The following is an 8,131-nucleotide window of genomic DNA, read 5'->3' as shown; positions in this document are numbered from 1 at the left end:
TTTTTTTAATTAAATAGTGAAATACATGAAAGTAGAATTAGTGATGAATGAGCGCATTTAACACTTTTTAATACTGGATTAACCTACCTTTTTTTTTGAAAATAAATGCAAAAATGGTTGTAGTTTTAGCAGCAGTAGCAGCACTTAGTAGGTGCTGTTGTTGTTGTTGCTATTGTAATCGTCAAGTTCCGCAGCCGAATAGCAGTTGAACGAAGTAGATGATAGTTTGTAGAAATAGAAGTCTGTTTGTTAGCTGGTGGCGAAGGGAGTAAGGATGAATGAAGAATGGAGATCACTTGTCACAAATTACTTTTGCTTGAGTGTTGTGTAAATTTACACAATTCAATTGCACTTTATCATTTTCAATTTGCGCAATAGACTTAAGCAGCTGCACAACTGCTGTAAGCGCGCAAACACACTAACGAACGTTGGGCGACGGGCTAGGAGCAAGGAGCCAGCAGCGAAGAGCGACGAACAACGGATCATAGACAACTGCACACACACTCACACGCAAGCAGCTGTTAAACACTAAAAGTATGCAATTGATTTTTGCATGAAAATGCACTTATTTTAGCTTTATTTGCACTTGCACAGCAGACGTTGGCTGGCGTTTGTCAGTTGATTGCAATTTTGCACAATTTGAAGTGATTTTATGTTTTAAGTTTTATGCAATTAAATGTGTGTTTTCTCTCTCTCTTTCTCGCTTGTCTTTTGTGTTGGTTGCTGTTTTTATTACTGTTTCAATCCTTTTTCAATATTAATTTACACACGTTTTAATTGATAATATTAAAGTACTGAAGTTAAAGTTGTGAAAATGGGATGTGAAAATCTTTTTATTCCAAATACAATTTATTAATGTTGCAATTCTCAATATGACAACATTTTTAATTGTATTGACACAACAGTTAAAATACAATTTACATACAAAACGGAAACCGGAAATTGCTTGATTTTTTAACACAGGCAACGTTATGGTTTTCTGGTTTTCATACAACTTGTTGTTATTTGGCCAATTTTTTATATGAAACTTTTATTTCAATTTCAATCCTTTTTGTATATGACAAAAAAAAACAAAAAAAAAAACCAACCATGCAATCAAAACCGCAAATAAGTGAGGCTAGTGAGGCTGGTGAGGCTAGTGAGCCGAGTGGGCCAGTGAGTTGAGTGAGGCCTATATGCGGTGTGCAACGCTCTTAACGGACTTCACTGTCAGACCAGCGACGCACATGTACGCACTTCACGGACAAGTGCAAAAGGTGTGACAAAAAATGTACATGCAACGTACTTAAAAACGCTTGAAATGCAATTAATTTTGTTTATAAAATTTAATTTATTTATTTTCTATCTATTTTTTTTTCTTTTGTTTTTATACTTGCCAACGACAACAGAGTAATTAATTATTACAGAGTACTGTTATGTGTAGTGCAGTTGGCTTAAGCTGTTTTGTGTGTGAACGTGAGTTTATTATTTATTTTACGCGTAATTGATAAGATTTATTTTTCACTTTTATTTTTTTTTTTGTGTATATTTTTTTTCTTTGCTTCACGATGAACTCAAAAGTTCCGTTGTTTTTTCTTTTTTTGTTTTCAAATTACCAGTTTTAAGTAAATATCTCTACGTCATATGATTTTGTTTATTAACGGGAAAGGTAGGGTGCATTAGTTGTTTATATCAACTCACAAATAAATGTGAAATAAAAGCTTTGATAACTGTTTTAAGAAGTTTACAGTTTACAGTTTACAGTAAGTCAAGTGTCAAGTGTGATTCACTTGACAATTAATTAAAGTCACTAGCTTTTAGTAGGAATGAATCTTTCATTTGCCACGAAATAATATTTTCTTTATTCCAGCTTCCTTTCAGTGTCAATGCCAAAAACACAATATATAGCCAGACATTATATTGCACAGACACAGTCGCACTATGTCACCAACCGGATATTTAAAATGACTTCCGTTTATAAGTAAAGCAAAACTGTCTACTGGGTGCAGCAGCCGATTTTTCCGTTGATGACAACAATTTCTGCTAATTTTATTAATATTGTTATGTGTTTTTTTTTAAATTCAATTGATTAAGTTTAATTATAAATATATATTAAAACCGCAGTACTTTTCAAAATCATTTGGTTATATTTTCAGTGAACTTTTCACACACGCGTTATTGAAACGTTTAAAGTAATCTCCGCTTATACGTCCATTACACACGACAATCGCTCGCAAACTGCTCGACTACTAAATTTCCACGAATTTTGCATGCGCTTTGATTCGCTTTAGAACTTCGAAGCAGTAAAATAGTAAACCAGTAAAGCAGCAAAGCAGCAAAGCAGTCAACACAATCATCAGGCTGCCAAAGCATATTCCTCCTTGCTTTTCTGCTTGTGCGTTTGTTTGTGTGCCAACCTTACGCACTCTCACTAACAACAAAACAGCATTCGTTTCCTTGTTACTTAGACATTACTCTCTTTCTCTCACTCTCTTTGTGTTTCAAATTTATTTTCCAATATAGTTAAGTGGAAACTTCATTATTAACTTCATCAATCGGTAATTGTGTTTCGCCTATGTAGCGAAACACTGTTGTCTGTTGTCCGTTGTCAGTAGAAAGCTAAAATAGGATGCTCTTATCAATGTTGCCGGCTGCTTGGAAATTGTTGTGGTGTAAAATAACTTTTTGTTTTTATAATAGTGCGCTCTTCTTATACTACTCTCTCATTCGTCACACTCTTTAATGGTGTTTGATTAATGTTCTATAATTTCTCTTCGATTTGCTAAAGTTATGAATGAAGTTATTTTGGCGTAGTAAAATTAAAATATTTGTTTATAATATTTTATCCTCTCTTACGGGTTGTGTACTTGGATTTTATTTGAAAATATTTGCATTCAAAATAATAAATTCATTATAAATAAAAAAAACTTAATTATCCGATAAATAATTATATTCATTCTTTATCAATAAATATATTTGGAATAAAAACATATTTAATAGTGAGGAATATTTTAAATTCAAAACCAAACGTCGATCATCAACGGTCTTTGGAAAAAATGTATTGATTTTCTTATACTTAAATAATTCATAACATTATTTTAATTAATTTTGCGGTCTAATTTATTTATAACAAATTTTCGAAAGCAAGATTTATTAAATATATCTGATCTTGCAATGATCTGTAAGCAATGACAAAATTCAAGTTAGACATACTTAGGTGAAGTTAGAACAGATTATACCGGCCTAAGGATATGTATAAAATCCTAAGGATCCACTAATATTTATTAAACAATTGTGTGACAAATTTCTAGGTTGTTTCTAAACTTAAACCCATTGTAAAGTTTATAATGTCCTTTGATGATGGTTCTACAGTTGGTCAAGATCCTCAAAGCATGTCGGGTGCCTTTAAATCGACATCAAATTTCTTGTCAAGATTGAGAATAGAAGAGGTGTAGTCCATATTTTAAAAAACGGAACTGAAAAAATGGAGAATGGATCCGTAGTCGTAGTTTTTACCATTCTACTGTGAAGTAGCTTAAGTGTAAGAGCAGATCAAGTGATTGATAATGTCATTCTCAATGAACTATTAATACAATCTGGAGTTATACACTGCACGCTGTCGAGTAATATACACTACGAAGATATGTCTAAGACCGTCCACCATACTGATAATATACAAAGCATAGATCTCATGATAGTAACAGTGTTTTTTAGCGTGGATACCTGCATTGATGGCTTACGACCTCTGTATGATGCAAGGCCTACCTCTGCTGAATATGCAAATCCACGTCGAATTAATGACAAACAAATACCTGATCATTGTGGTGACATAGTGGTGTAGTAGGAAAGCTTACTAAACCACTGAACACTTCCCTCTTCGTCATTGCAGCTACATGGTTGTACACATTTTCATCGGTAGTTCCGACGACGCGATCTACCTTTAAGTTTTTTTTTTCCAACTATCACTTTAAATAGCTGTTTTACTGAAGCATCGTCGTCCATTCTCACGACATCTAAGCCAAGCGTATCCGTTAGATGTTAATTCATTGAATTATATCAATTCCGCCTTCGCCAACTTGTAGAGGAACAAAGATCTCACGAAGAACTTTTCTCTCGAAAACTCCCACAGCAGCTTCATCATGTAGTGATTGAATTCACGTTTCTGCGCCATACTTTAGCCTATTGGGAGAGCTCTACATTGACAAATATTATTTTTCGTGTGATCTCCAGGCTGATATCATTGTTTGTATGAATGTAAAATTAAATTATCAAATTTTCTCAACACTATTAATCTAATCTTTTGTAAGAAAAAGAACGAGACTGAAAACTCTTTATATAAGTTTTCGGGGTACTGATATATAAACAATAAAAATACCTAGATGAGCATCCGATATTGAATGAAGAAGCAAAACTTTGTAGTTAAGAAGGTTTCAATACTATAATTTATAGAGGAATTTATATATTCCCTTTACCTAGTATTGATAATTGATTGATTATTCCTAGAAGTTTTGAATCTTTTTATGAAGTCAAAGTAAAATTTATGGGCTATTAACTATACCAGAAATCTTCTGTTAAATTCGATCACATCAAGGTATTTAGTGCATTTTTTATTTATTTTTGTTACTATAGACGCGTTATACAAATCAATTACACGAATTTTAAAATTAAACCTATGTATTGTGTTATTATTGTGCATTCATTAGAATTCTAGAAAAGTCGAAAAAAATAAAATCTGGATACTCGAGAACTATTCACTTCAGATGAAATTTAATTAATTATGCACACCATGAAGGTAAAATATCATTCAATCAAATTAATCATTTGAAAAATTTTTCTTAATTATTAGGCATGAGTACACCAACCGAGATGTCATTCAATGGAGTACCAGGCGCTCAAGTGGCTCATATTAAAAATTAAACATAAATCACACATAAATGCAGCCTTTGAATAAATAATTGCAGTGAATGCAACCATTTGACATGGCCATAAACATCATTAAAACTAAACCCAATTAACGGCAAACAAAAATCTCCGAAGGATAAAAGGAATACCAAAACAATAGAAACGAAATTCGAATGGAATTTGAGGCCACCAATCGAACTACCAACTACCCCGAAATTGCACATGTGGCTCGAGTACCGAGTCGAGTCACAATCGAAAAATGTGAAAAGTGCGAATTGCAGTGGAAAACTCAGTGTGGAATAGTTTTGATTACACAACAGGAAAAAGCGGCAAGACGGAGTAAGGACGAAAAAATGTCACGTGAAATACGATTGCACTCTGTGCAAGGATTGAAGGATGCAAGAAGTTGCATTGAAATTCCATGTACGCTACATACCACATGCGGTGGTGAAAATACGTAAGTACTTAGCTATTTGGCAATCAAATTATTATCGTTCCTAAGGGCTGCAGGGGGTTGGTATTACACACTGTTTTTTTCTGTGAACGTTTTTTTCTGTTTGTTGTGTATTTGATACACAATATCTATCACAAATATTTAAAACTCAGCGTCTGAAAGTAAAATAAAAAAATAAAAAATTCGATGACATTCGATGATAATGCCAACAACAACAACAACAACTGCTGCTACAACAACAACTGAAAGAAAACGTTTACCAATTTAATCCTTACGTTTAGCATTACACATTATAATACCAAATTATCCCTGAGACTTAGTTACACACTTTACGTACTTACACAATTTGTGTGTAGTTAGGTTTGTGTGAATGTTACTCGTGTTACTTTCCCCGTACGGAATGCGCTTACACGTGGTGCAATGACTTTTCCTTTGCATCGCTGTTCGCTGTCGTGCACCCCACGTTGACACTTGCTTACTGAAATGTCATTGCTGCATTTAAAAGGATATTTTCATTATTTAGCGCTGCAAAAGTTTGTAAACAGGATTTATGCAATGAATTGCGAAAAAATTTCCTTTAAACGGCAAATAAACAAACAAATACTCGAGAAGTATGGAAGTGTTCAAAGAGGAGGGGCAGGGGACAGGAATTCGTCTTAATTTTTAAATTGAGTGCCTGCATGTCTCATGTGGTGACGCAAGGAGGGTCAAGCGTGCGTAAATGGCTTCTGGCTATTAATATATGGGTTGACGGTGTGACGGTGTTACTGGGTGACTGGTTGTGCCGGTTGGTTCATTGGCGTGTGTCCTGGCTTAATTAATATTAAATGCCTGGCAAATACTGTTTTGATTTTTGTGCAAGTCATTGAAGAGATTTAAGTATGAAATTAATTTTCACTTTAACTATTTCGAATTGAAAATGTAGTAGAAAATTATAAGGAAACATTTATAAAGTTGTGTTCATTAAGAAAAGCACAAACATATATGTTAAATTTGCAATATCACACAAAAAGTATTTATATTAAATTAATTTAATCTTAGAACACATATATGGAATTATATACCATTTACATAGTATAGATACATACATAGTATATGGACTAGTAGCTTTTACTTCTAAGGTTTTTACACAACAGCGTAACAACATTGCTTTTTTAAGCAGAAAAGTAGCTCAATGATTCGTTTTACAATATTAATAAAATGGCTAGACTGATCCAGTCATGTCAGACTTGAGTTAGAAGTTAGTTCTTTAGGACTTTTATTAGATTTATTTTACTTTATGAAAATTTTTCTATGAAATCCATAAATGCAGTCCTTATGAATTCTTCTACATCGCATTTCTGAGATAAAAGTTTCCAATGTTATATAACTTAATCCAAGTTAATACAATTCTAGAAGTGGCGCTGATGAGAAAACTCTACCTTTGATATGCTGAGGAATATCATATATGGAAATCGAGCTAAATATTTTGTTAATACGAAATTTCGCATCTTCAAACCAAATATAAAATAAAAGGTTTCAACTGCATTGAGTCAAAAATACATACCTTCATAAACAAGTGCTTGCGCAGAATACTTGATATAAAATGGTTTAGAAGAATAAAAAATGAAGACCTATGGAGCCGTGCACAACAAGAGTGCGTTCCAGTTCAAATTGGTTGACGCAAATGGCGATGTATTGAACACACACTTCTAAGTACTGCAAACTTTATTGCAAGAACAGCACTCATCTTGGCGCAGAACTATAGACACAAAATTGCTAATGCAAATTATAACTGGAATAATATATGCCGCGAAGCACCCAATAGAGGTAGATTTAGCTCTATGGTAGAAGCCATATGCTCCATGAGGAGAAGAGGAAAACAGCAAGTCAGCACAATTCTGCAGAAATATCATATCTCAGCTATCTGAAGCAGCTAAGATATGACTCGACTCGACGATATTGTAAATGCTAATATGCACCTCAGCTCCTCTACTTACCGAACTATATCACCTCTATCAAATATTGAATGTAGCTTAGTTCCGTCTATAAGAAACAAATCCGTCCATTATATACGCTAGTCAGGTGACATCAACACTGAAAAATATTAAATCTACTTATAAATTGTTAGTAAAATCATGTGACGATAATTTCCTATTCATTCATGTTCATATTTTTCTCAGTATAACCAGAAGATATAAACTAATTACTGATTTTATAACTGAAAGTAGCAACAAAGGTTATTAAATTACCTTCCTTCAATGGGCATAGGATGTTCTGACACTTAATGAAATGGTTACCCAGTTTAACTGTTTGTGTCCTGATAGGAAAGAAGCAATTTTAATTTGACTTTCATTGAAGTAAATAAAAACTGTTTTCTTAAACAAAGGAAATAAGGGCCTTAATTTTCCTGATTAGTTAAAAATTGTTTAATATCTTGATAAAGTTCATGTGGATTTATAATATGCTAACAACCAATATTTGGAAGATTTTCCAATACAACCCAGAGACATTTTGTGTCCATAGAAGACTTTAAGTACTTCTTCTAGTCCGATTTTCTTGATAGATTATAATATTAAGTCTAATTTATAGAGTCTTAGTTCTTTATCCCACATAAATTTTGAAGAACTTTGGACTCAAATTTTAAAAAGCGTTTTAAATCCCAACTGTCATATGCTAATTATATTCAGTTTAAAACCATGTATTACGGATTTCACATTTCTCTAATCCAAGACTAAATATTTTCAATATTATTTTTAAAAATATAATTTTATTCATTCAACTAGATTAATCTGTTCACTTCCTTATCACTTAATT

The sequence above is a fragment of the Teleopsis dalmanni genome, chromosome 2 (genome assembly GCF_002237135.1).
Source record: "Teleopsis dalmanni isolate 2A chromosome 2, ASM223713v2, whole genome shotgun sequence".
NCBI classification, from domain to species: Eukaryota; Metazoa; Arthropoda; class Insecta; order Diptera; family Diopsidae; genus Teleopsis; species Teleopsis dalmanni.
The sequence above is the reverse complement of the archived record's forward strand: the minus strand, read 5'-3'. Positions refer to the sequence as shown.